This window comes from Berghia stephanieae, chromosome 1 (genome assembly GCF_034508935.2).
Source record: "Berghia stephanieae isolate SIO BIC M18660-M18661 chromosome 1, UCSD_Bste_1.3, whole genome shotgun sequence".
Lineage (NCBI taxonomy): Eukaryota > Metazoa > Mollusca > Gastropoda > Nudibranchia > Aeolidiidae > Berghia > Berghia stephanieae.
The window spans coordinates 45,504,606-45,517,105 of NC_088360.1; the positions used below are offsets into that span (position 1 = coordinate 45,504,606).

The 12,500-nt window shown below is 40.1% G+C and overlaps 1 protein-coding gene and 1 long non-coding RNA gene across 3 annotated transcripts in view; both read right to left on the reverse strand.

Moving 5' to 3' along the window:
* The window catches only part of LOC144975924 (uncharacterized), a 437,885-nt gene that overhangs the window by 409,220 nt on the left and 16,165 nt on the right, over nt 1-12,500 (reverse strand). The gene's annotated exons all lie outside the window — the stretch shown is intronic.
* LOC144964033 (uncharacterized) lies at nt 6,095-11,948 on the reverse strand. Its single transcript, XR_013643736.1, has 3 exons — nt 11,849-11,948; nt 6,955-8,434; nt 6,095-6,191 (listed from the first exon to the last, which is right to left on the reverse strand). It is a non-coding gene; the product is annotated as an uncharacterized LOC144964033 (long non-coding RNA).

The following is a 12,500-nucleotide window of genomic DNA, read 5'->3' on the forward strand; positions in this document are numbered from 1 at the left end:
AAGGTCTTCTCATTTCCGAGTCTTGTTGTTGAAGGTGCTCCCTTTATAATTACTTTTAAGGAGTATTATCTGTGACTTCATCAATTTTTGTATGCATTCTTTGATTAGCCTCTTGTCTAAGACTTGGTGGTGCAATGCCGCTCAGTGTGGGGAGCCACTGAGTTGGAGTTGACTTGAGACATCCTGTTATTATTGTTTAGTTGGATTTCCAAGTGTTTTAATAACTGACCACGTATTTCGTAGTCATAATCAGTTTGGTATTTTGTTGATTATTGACATTACAAAGCATTTTAGGGTAAAATTAATTTCTGTAAAATGTATTTCTAAAATTCTGTAATGTTCAGGCCATTTCTCATATTGTCTTTTCAGGTTACATCTTTAAGATGAGCTATGAATCATATTGTACTTGGAATACGCTCAATTTTGATGTTTGTGTTGATTTATTTTGAATCATTTATTTTCAATTCAATGTAAATCGATTACCGGACAGGATAACACGATTTAATCGTATGAAATGTGTTTATTATTCTAGTGTATGCATAACATGGTATATGCAAGTCTATTTGTGTAAGCTTGTGAGAGAGAGAGAGAGAGAGACAGAGAGAGAGAGAGAGCATGTGCGATGATTGTGTGTGTGTATGTGTGTATGTGTGTGTGTGTGTGTGTGTGGTAGAGTTTATGATATTCCAACACGTGAAGGAAGAGAGAAAATTGATTTAGTGAATTTTTCGAATGAATGCAGAAATTTTAAAGCACCTCTTGTACTCATGTGGAAATTCAACGCTAGATATATCAAAATATTCAATAAATGAAATTTCAAAAATTTTATAATTTTATTATCTTAATATCAGCGTTATTATCTTATTATCATCTCCAATTGGATCACCGCTTGTAGTGTTGAGGGTGCAGGGACAAGAAACCTACTGGTCGACCGTCACTAGACCATTCCGTAGACGAGCAGTATAAGGGCGCCTTTGACGGCTTGCCAGAGTATGCATGAACTGAATGGCGATCCAACCATTATCATCATTTTATCATCATTGTCATTATCATCGTTACTATTATCATCAATATAATCACATCATAATTATCATAATTATTATAATCATCATTAATATTGTCATTATCATTATTATCATCATTATTGCAATTTCTATTTTCCTAGAACTATTATGACCCCTACTTTAAGTTTCCAAGTTCGCATTCTTTTACTGTACTAGTATTGTGTTGTACTTTCCCTTTATCTGTTTTAAAAAAATATAATTTGTAAATCCTTGTATGAATTATTTCATTATTCGAATAATTGAATTACCTGACCATACACAACTTCTGAGATGTTCATCACCATCCAGGGAGGAGTTAGATATTTCTGGGAAATATGGGTTTAGATCAAGACAAATTTCAATTTCTGTCTGATGAAGACTTGCCATTCCTTGAATGTAGAAAAGATGTGATCTGCAATGGAAGAAAAAGAGAATTGTGAATAGCGAATCGTGTCATTTGGACAAATCTATTTTAGTTGTTTTAATAGAAGAGAAATCGTAAGATAACCTTGAAGCGGTTCATATGCGGATTGTTAAAATATTTATTTATTTTTCCAAACGATGACATTGAAATAATCTCAGCACACAGAATGCGGTCTTAGCGGTCCGACTTGACCACAGCTCAAAATCGACAGATGATTGCAAGAATAAGATGTTTAGAGAGGGGAAAGGCTGAATAAACAATGTGTCTGTAGTAGCCCAATAGGAAAGTCTTTATAGAAAAATGCCCGGTAACCCAGCCGGCCAGGCAATCGAGTCTATATCTCTCAGTCCCAATCCCTCTTTCTGGAAACGCGCCGTTTAGAAATTTGCGACTGGCCTGTCTCCAAGGTTGAGGAACACCGTCTTAGTGGAAAAAATATCTTATGTATTCTTTATTACTTTCTATTTCTTTCTTTCTTTCTCTCTTTCTGTCATTTTAAAATCGAAATAACTAAATGAATTAAAAGTATCGGAAAGAGACATCAGCAAAATTATATCTAAATCGCCTGCCTGAAGAGTCTCGGAAAGCTACAGTCTGCAAAATTCATCTGCTAGAATTGTATTGATGAGAAGAAAAACTGACCACGCTGCTCCCATTTTGACAACTTTGCATTGGCTTCCCGCTAAAGCAGGGATTGATTATAAAATTTCGACCACTTTTTAAAAAATCCTTTAAAAGCCTTGCCCCCCCCCCCTCCCCCAACTGTATTTAGAACCTGATTAAAAAGTCTAATTCCCGCCTCTTATGGAGCTCCTGCGACACCACAAAAAAATCCCAAAACTTTCGGTTGTCGTTCTTTCAAAAAATTTTTGGCCCAGACAGATCAGAGAAAATCAAACAATGGAAACATTCAAAGCGCATCTTAAAACATTTTTATTCGAAAACTACTTTGACTCATAGACGTCTAGGTCTTAGTTTATAATCATGTAATATGTGTCACGCTAATTATCCCGTGTTTTATAATTTTATTATTCAACGAATTGTATTTTTATTGTAAAGATCTTTGAGATGCAATTGCATATCAAGCGCTACACTAGATTATTATTATTATTATTATTATTATTATTATTATTATTATTATTATTATTATTATTATTACTATTATTATTCAGGGATTTGGGATCCAGCATAAAATTCTAGCGTATCTAAATAGACATTTGCAGTAATCTTTTCCACGGTAAAGATAGATGAGCCTATAAATCTGTTGTGTATCTGCTAATATTACCAATTCACTTTGCATCTCGGCAAATTTAGAATGCCCGTCTCGTGTGTTTGTTTTTAAAATAATCGTGTCATGTCCTGTAATGGTCTGCCAAACTGGGCTATGAAACGATGAGCTACTTCTGACGAATTTGTTTAATGCAATCATATTAAGTTTTGTTGCACTGTTATGATTCCGAAATAGTAGAGAAAAATGAGCGTGTTTTTTAAAGTTGATGCTCATGTTGTTTGTTTTGTTTTGTTTTTAATGGTTTTACGGCGCTTGCAAGGTCATATCAGCGCCAGTAAAAAGGAAGAAAATGTGATAAAGGAAAAAAAAGGAAAAACATCATCTCCCAAAACTCTACATTTGACTGTTTCCCTCCAAGCCTTCCTGCCCACTATGGGAGATCAAGAACCCACCCAGTTCATTTTGCTAATTTTGGTGAGGTAATGAATATCTATGACTAATTATCATAAATTTTGACTTTTCCTTAGAAGATTGCGAAAACCAAAATGTATATATATATATATAATATATATAATATATATATATATATATATATATATAAAATATATATATATATATAATATAATGTTTGAGAAAAAATAATTTTGAAGTCATGGAAAGACTTTATGGACACCTTGTAGATTTGACGCGTTCTCTCTAGACAAGTTTGTCTTACTGCAAAAAAATTAATAAATTCAAACAATAAACCGGTCCAGAAGAATAGACAGTTTGTTGTTTATTTTGATATTTTAAAAAAGAATTGAAACAATGGATTGCATTTATATATTTTATTAATATGCCGTATTAAATATTTTATTATCAAATTGTCATTACATCTAATTAACCAGGCTACTCATGAAAAAATCTGATGAGATAATATCTTTTTATTCTGCCTTATAAATTAATTTACAAGTAAACATGTTTCCGATAGTATAGGTTGGGTTGTAATTCACACAACTCAATGACAGGAACCGACTCGGGTATCTCTGTTCATTTGGATTTGGTGAAAAGTATTTTACCATCAATTTCTTTGAGGGAGAATTGTGACATTGAAGGGGGGGGAGGAGGGAGGAGGAGAGGGGAGGAAGAGGAGGAGGAGGAGGGGAGGAGGAGGAGAGAGGAGGAGGAGGAGGAGGAGGAGAGGAGGAGGAGAGGAGGAGGGAGGAGGAGGAGGAGGAGAGGAGGAGGAGGAGGAGGAGGAGGAGGAAGGAGGAGGAGGAGGAGGAGGAGGAGGAGAGGAGGAGGAGGAGGAGGAGTGAGGAGGAGGAGGAGGAGGGAGGAGGAGGAGGAGGAGGAGGAGGAGGAGGAGGAGGAGGAGGAGGAGGAGGAGGGAGGAGGAGAGGAGGAGAGGAAGGGAGGAAGGAGGAGGAGAGGAGGAGGAGGAGAGGAGGAGGAGAGGAGGAGGAGGAGGAGGAGGAGGGGAGAGGAGGAGGAGGAGGGATGAGGGGCGGAGGAGGAGAGGGTGAGGAGGAGTAGGGGGTGGCGGCGGGGCGTCGGCGGTGCGGGGGTGGTGCGTATTGTCTGCTTCGTCTGCGTCTTGCGTAGCTCGTCGTCTTCGTCTGCTGCTGCGTCGTCTTCTCTTCTGCGTCTTCTCGCTTCGTCGTCGAGCGTCTGTCGGCGGATCTGCTGTCTCTTCGCTTCTGCGTGCTCTGTCTTCTTCTTCTTCGTCTTTCTTCGTCGGCTTCTTGTCGTCTTCTCTGCTTCTTGCTTCTTCTCGTTCTTCTTCTCTGCTTCTTCTGGTCGTGTCGGCGTCTTCTCTCTTGCTTCTTCTTCTTCTTCTTCGCGCTCGTCTTCTGCTTCTTCTTCTTCTTCTGTTCTGCTCTTCTCTTCTGCTTCTTCTTCTCGTTCTTCTGCTTCTGTCTTCTTCTTCTCTTCGTTCTTCTTCTTCTCTTCTTCTTCTTCTCTTCTTTCTTTCTTCTTGTCTGTCTTCTCTCTTCTTCTTCGTCTTCTTCTCGTCTTCTTCTCCGTCGTCTTCTTCTTCGTCTTCTTCTTCTTCTCTTCTTCCCCGTCTGCTTCGTCTTCTTCTTCTTCTTCTGTCTTCGTTTCGTCTTCTTTCTTCTCTTCTTCGTCTCTTCTTTCTTCTTCTTCGTCTTCTTCTTCTCGCTTCTTCTTCTCTTCTCTTCTCGGCTTCTTCGTCGGCTTCTTCTTCTTCTTCTCTTCTTCTTTCTTCTTCTTCGTCGTTCTCTTCTCTCTCCTGCTTCTGTCCTTCCGTCGCCCTCCTTCTCCTCTTCTCTCCTCCTCCGCCTCCTCCTCCTCCTCCTCCCCTCCTCCTCCGCCGCCTGCCGCCGCCTCCTCCGCCTCCCCGCCCTCGCCCCTCCTCCCCGCCTCCGCCTCCTCCTCCTGCCTCCTCCTCCTCCGCCTCCTCCTCCCCCTCCCCTCGCCTCCTCCTCCCCTCCTCCCTCCGTCCTCCGCCTCCGCCGCCTCCTCCTCCCCTCTCCTCCTCCTCCTCCTCCTTCCTCCTCCTCCTCCGCCTCCTCCGCCGCCTCTCCTCCGCCGCCCTCCGCCTCCTCCTCCTCCCCTCCAGCCCCTCCTCCTCCTCCGCCTCCTCCCCTCCTGCCTCCTCCCCTCCTCCTCCGCCGCCTCCCCTCCGCCTCTCGCCTCCTTCCCCGCCTCCTCCCCTCCCCCTCCTCCGCCTCCGCCCCCCCTCCTCCCTCCTCCGCCTCCTCCCCTCCGCCTCCTCCCCTCCTCCTCCGCCTCCTCCCCTCCTCCTCCTCCCCTCCTCCGCCGCCTCCGCCTCCGCTCCCTCCTCCTCCTCCCTCCTCCTCCTCCGCCTCCTCGCTCCTCCTCCGCCTCCTCCTCCTCCTCCTCCTCCTCCGTCCTCCTGCCTCCACCTCCTCCTCCGTCCTCCTCCTCCCCGCCCCTCCTCCCCCCCTCCTCCGCCTCCTCCCCTCCGCCTCCTCCTCCCCTCCTCCTCCCCTTCCTCCTCCTCCCCCCTCCTCCGCTCCCCTCCCCTCCTCCCCCCCCCCCTCCGCCTCCTCCTCCCCTCCGCCCTCCTCCTCCTCCGCCTCTCGCCTCCTCCACTCTCCAAACCCACAAATCACCCAACCAGCATAGCCTCCCCAATGCCGACCTCCCCCACCCACCTCCACGTACCCCCCTACCACCACACCTCACTCCTCCCATCCCCAGACTCACACCTCTCTAGAGCCCTCCCGCCGCCTCAATCATCTCGGTTCTAATCCCGTAAGCTGCTTGCTGAACAGCCAAAACACTCGGTGCCTTCACTACACACCATCTCTTCCATCCCCTCAGGATCTGATTGACGTGATTGCATAACAGATGTACACCACAAAAATGATCTGAAGCTACCTTCACCTAGATCACTTAGCCGTTTGTAACATATCACAGTATCTTGGATAACGTCTTGAAATATTTATTGTTCTCATCATGATGCGCGTCTTCCATCAATGAAAAGGTGGACTCTTGTAAAATGATTTCCATTGTGAAAAATGATCTGGGAAAAAAAACAGGGTAAAATTTATGTCTACTAAATCTAAGAAGAGGGAGAAATTTCGATAAGTAATGAAAACATAAAAATTTAAGTCCCCCCCCCCCTTCCACACCCCCCCCCACCCCCCACGCCCTTCTATTGTAAAGACAACCTGTTACTCTTCGAGAGAACTGAGGGGCAAACTAAAGAAATCAAGCGGATCCACCAACACCCAAACAAAGACAACCACTTGACAGGTAAAGTGATGCAAAAAAAAAAGGAAGAAAAAGTAGGATCAGTGGGCTATTGAATAAATCATCATGGGGGAAATCCCACCCTCTGTCATTATTTCCATTTAAATGTTTGTACATGCATGCCTGAATTGTATTGGATTATTTAAAATATATTTTTTTAAAAAGATTTGTGGAGAAGCAGTTGAAAAACCTGTTTCATAAGGTATTTTAAGAACACAGTCAACAATCTTGTCCTATTTTTATATTCAAAGACTAGTATAGAACGCATACAAGAAACGATAATTTTAAACGTCTCAAAATACTTTTATCATGCAAGATGTAAAAAATGATGAGAATTGAATATTAGTTAAAATAAACACCTTTCTTAAGGAGTGTACGTTTTGCTTCTACGACTGAAAAATACAGCTTTCTAATTTTTATTATTTGGACATTATTCTCAGTTTTCGTTAGTTGTTTCCCTATAACTAGAACATCTGATTGATGCGATGAGTCGTACTTTCACATGTGAAATTTGACAAGATAAAAGTTCTTACCCAATAGATATTGGCTCCCAAGTTTCCGTTCTGCTCTTGTGTGTCTGTACCTGTATCTGTGCCATACGCTGCTGACAGCAATTGGGTTTGATGCAGCGATCTGAACCAGGGTAGGTACTATTGATGTTGGTCTTCCTACATATTTGGTGCCATGAATGAAATATTCTATCGTTGCAGTTTGAGCTGGGATGTTATCTTCTCGACGCAAGATGTGACCAAATAGCCTCCATCGCTGTTTTTTTTTATTATTGCACTCAGGCGTGGATCCTGTTTTTATTTTTCATAGAGATCAGTATTTGTAACTGTCTCTGGCCAATAGATTCCGATCACGCGACGAAATTGTTTGCGGTCGTCTGAATCGAGACTTTCTAAGTTCTTTTTTGTGAGGCCCCAGGTTCCACAATTATATGTCAATATCGGAATAATAAGTGTCTCGTAAATCTGTATTTATTTACTCTCAATGATTATGTGATTTCTGTTTCATAAATGTTGGAGTTGGTTGAATGCATTGGTGGCCAGCTGCTTTCGGTTTCTGATGTCTTCATTTTCGTTGTTCAAATTGTCTAGTTTACGTACACTTTTCCATTCATTAAAATTTCTGTTCATTTTTGTATATTCTGTTTTGGATTGATTCACTTTTGGATTCCATGCTTATAGGGAGTATATTTTAGTTTGATGTTCTGATTCAAAGATTAGGTCTGTATCATCTGCGCATATCAATTCACGAGTGATCTTTATTGGTGGTTATATTGGTCTTAGATCTTTCATGGCCGATTCAAGTCTTTCGTGAATAGAATTGGACTCAAGCCGTCCTTTGAGGGGATCCAATTGAGGTTGATATTGTTAATTCTCTGCCGGATTGAAATTGTAATGTAGTATTTGATAATAGGTATTTATGAGCTTCACGTGATCTTTGTCCAATAATGAGCCAAGGATTGATAACAACTTGATTCTACATATGGTGTCGAAAGCTGAAATATCTATTCCAAGTATGATAAATTCTTCCTTATATATCTCCGTTCTGGATTTTAGCCACATATGGGCCCATACTATGTCCGCAGGGCTTCTATCTCTTCTAAACCCGCTTTGCGATGGTGAAAAACATTCCTCTACCTTTTCTCTAATTCTATTGAGCGTGATTGTGCTTAAAAATTTTAGTGTGGATAATAAAACGATTGGTCGCAAATGTCCTAAAGCGCCTTTCTTTTTATTTGGTTTGTTTAGCAGAATGGTTTTTCCACGTCCAAGATTGAGCACTTTTGTCTTAAATATCTTATACATATCAGCTAGTATTTGCATATCTTCGTCGTCAACTTTTAGTTCTTCTGCTTTGACACCATCTAAAACTGGCGATCTTTTGTTATTGAGCTTTTGTATGGCTTCACTTATTTCTTGGGGTGTTATAGGCGTTTCAAGCTGTGGATTGGTAGACTCGAATGGGTCCACCTCTTGAATACTTCTTGAATATTCAGATGTAGACCTGTGAAACAAACAAAATATTCCAAAATAAATCTGATCTTACACGTCTATATATGTAATCAGCTATTACCAAAAACAACAACTTTAGATAGACCTTCTGAGCCATATGCTGTCAATCATCTCAACGCGGTATTATGCCAGGATGGGGCGGATGCCAAATGGTGAATATAAAATCAAAAGATAAGAAAAAAAAGTTGGGGTTTCGTACAATCTGAAAATTTCTTGAACAGGAATTGTATCTCAAAATATTATATTCGCATTTACGGAGTTAACGTCACCTTTTGATAATGGAAATGGTTTGTAAGATACCGATCCGAGTTCATAATTTAGAAATATTTATTAATTTCCATGTTTCATGCATATGATACGATGTATGAATTTAATCGACATCCACATTGTTGGCCGTCAGATAAAATCGTGTGATGGGATTTTTTACCATATTTTTGAAGAATAGAGTAGATTTTATAGGACAGTACGCTATTTTATTTTAAAACGATTACATATTATACACACACACACACACACACACACACACACACACCATGTAATATAAAAACCATGAAATAATCGCTTAATTTTATAAATAAAAGAACGCTGTTATGAAATATTCTAACAATTTTCTTCAACTTTACAATATTGTTTCAGATATAGATATGCAATCTTCGTATAAAGACGACTCCGCCAAAAGTTGTTTTCGTAAGTTTAATTTTAAAAATACTCCCGATACTAAGTTAGAAAAAAAAAAGGAAGCTATTTGTTTTCGCATTTTGTGATCTGGCTCATGATGCTAATCGTGCGGTGTTGATCACAATCTAATTCACCCGATAAAGACTGACTGCCTCAACTCATTCGGTACGATGCCTTTGTTGTGTATCATATTAAACAAGTTTTGTCAGTATGTCTGACAACTGGATACATGTTTATACAGATGGATCTGCCCATAAAGGAACTAAAAATGCTGGGTATGGGTTTGTAGTAGAATACCCAGATAAAACCTGTGATAAAATCCACAATTCTTGCGGAAGCTCCAGCTCAAACTACGAGGCAGAGGCAGTTGCAATAGAAGCCTCACTGCGACACCTCTCTTCTGTTTTCCAGCTAAACTCTTCAAAACTTCAAAACACTGTCATCTTCACAGACTCCAAATCGGTCCTCCAAGCTCTCGATTTAGATAAACTCTCCTCAACGTTCAATAGTTTAAGATCTCAACTAGATGAATTCCTTACAACACACAGTAGACTTATCTCTCCAGTGGATACCGGGACATTCAAATATACCAGGAAATGACAATGCAGACAGACTAGCCAGACTCGGATCAACACTTTTACAACCATCATTTCCAGTATCCTTAGACACAGCGAAACAAATAATCAAAACAAATAAGAGAGAAGAATGGATGAACAGTTGGGCAATGAGCACCACGGGTAGATGTATGTTTTCCCATATGACGACTCCTGTAAAGACTGATTGCCTAAATAAGCTCAGAAGACACCAGCAAAGCATCATCTTTCAACTAAGAACACAACACATACCGCTCAACAACCATTTAAGCAAAATTACAAAAGACACATCCCCTTCCTGCCCCTATGTCAACACCCCAATGAAACATTAACACACCACTTGCTTGAATGTCAACCTCTTGAAGACCTGAGATGCACATTCCTCCCACCAAATCCAAGCATCAGTAACACACTTTATAGTCACCTGGAACAACTACAAAAGACATCTAACTTCTACGTCATGGCACAAGACCGAAGGGCTAGAGCTCAGGTGGTCGCTGGTTCGGATAAGTAAGTAAGTCAGTATGTCTATACCGACATCGCTCAGTGTATCCAAAAGCTCAATTGTAATGGTATCCTGTCCAAAGGCTTTTTTCTTTTCTTTGCAAGCTCTTTGCTCTACTCATTTCATGATTGTTGTACCACTACCGTTCTATGGCAAGTCTTCGGGGGCCGTGTCCCTGTCATCGTCTGCGTAAAATTTTTTCTATATTAGATTGTGCCCATCGACGTAAAATCGCATCGTTGCTCATGATTATGTTTCCATTAGTGTCTCTTAAAGAAGAGACGCAAAGAGGCAAAGAAGGAATGGCTAAATGAAAAATGCTCGAAAAAAGAAAATAAATCCAAAGAGAACATAAAACAAGGGCAATGTTCAAAGAGATCAGGAAATTGACAAAGAACAAAAAAAAGGGAAATTGTATAAAAGAATAACGGAAATATGATATTCGAAGAATAAGAAATTATCAAAAAGATGGGGAGTACCTACCATGGACCAAAAAGAAATCAAACATTCTGGTTCTTATTGATGCAGGCCAAAGGTCCAGAAAACTGTTGGCAGAAGTTAAAATGACAAAACTGACTTATTATGGACACCTCCTGAGACACAACACCATCCAAAATTCAGTGCTAGACGGAAAAGTAGATGGCAGAAAGACACGGGGCAAACCAAGGAAGTCCTGGATAGGAAATGTGGAGGCAACAACTGCTAGCAAAAAGATAATCGACTGTTCGGTAATGGCCCTTGAGCGTGAAGAATGGCGTTCCATGACATTCAACCTCTGTAGGGATACGGAACTCCGGTAAGGTAATGTAAGTGCCTCTTAAGCAATTGACTTTGGTGATAGACTTCTTTCTTCCGGTTAACTTTGCAATCGAGTCGTGAAAAAAGCTTTGAGTTAGAGTTTTTGATTTTCTATTTTCATTAATATTGATTTCTATAATATAGGTATTATAATATTAAATGAACTATAGTGTAAGTGGTGAAAAGTTGTTTCCCATCACTTAGCTTTACTGATGCGAAGACTCCCAACTCAGCAAATGGATTTTAACTTAAGAGATAATTACATCACTTAAAACAATGAAAATCTTAAGATGCTTATTCGTACAAAGTTGATTTTTTTAAAGGCTCTTGAGAAATAAAATGGCCTTATAAACATACCAGTTGTCTACGTGAATAGATGATAAAAGTGTGGACCAATGTAGAATTCATCAATCATACTTTCCCGCTAAGAACAAATTTCCAATTACAGTTAATCATTAACAATCTCTTTGCACATAAAGCACAGAACAGTGCAGCACGAAACAGTGCAGCAAATTTTGGGGAGTCTTTCCACAAGTTCCTAGCAGTGAAGGCCAAAAGTCACAATGGAATTATTTTTTAAAGACACCCCTCCCCCTCCCGAACCCCCAATATATTTATGTAAATAATATAGTAATTAAACAAAATATTAACAGATACGATTAAATAACAAATGGAAGCCAGTGCTAGGAACTTGCGGAAGAACAGCCAGATTTTGTAATACTGTAAATCAGTTTTTAATAATAATGCCAAACCATCTCAGATTAAATCAAACCCACATGCCGTTATCTCGATAATTCGCAAGTATTTGAAAAATGACATGTTAATCTCTTACCTATCATACACTCCCGAAAGATTCCATTCTCTTCTTTGGTCGATATGAAAATAGTAGAAAATCTAGAGAGCAAGCAGTGTTGGTCATCGGTGTTAGGCTGTCAACAGTCAAAGTGCATTTGAAATCACGATTTTAGTTCGGTAGGCTCGTGTGTTACAGTAGTGAGTTGTTGTTTCAAAAATGTAAACAAAAGGTACACTTAGTAAAAGTCAATGATTTCGCATCTCTAAAGGTGCAACTCTACATAGAAAACAAAGCAAATCATAATAAAATGTGAAAAAGCAAAAAGGTAGATAGTATGCGCTTGGTTAAGAAGCTAACAGCATTGCCATCCGGAAATATAACGAACCAACACACAACTTTGTGTAATCTTAAACTTAAACGTTTAAAGTCTGGTTAATACTGTTTAGTGAGAATGGGAGCGAACTATATTCATGTTTTCGTCCAACCAGGTCATCAATCACATAATTTGTTGTTCTCCAACGATTGGATTTATATTATCAAATATAAACACGCTGCTTTGTTTATGACATTTGTAAACATACCCATGTGTCAAGATGAATAAAATGACCAATCGTGATGTTCGATTTTTAAAAGGTGTGAACACTTTTCACTTAGCGCACTGTGACCAATGACCTCGAGCACATGAATA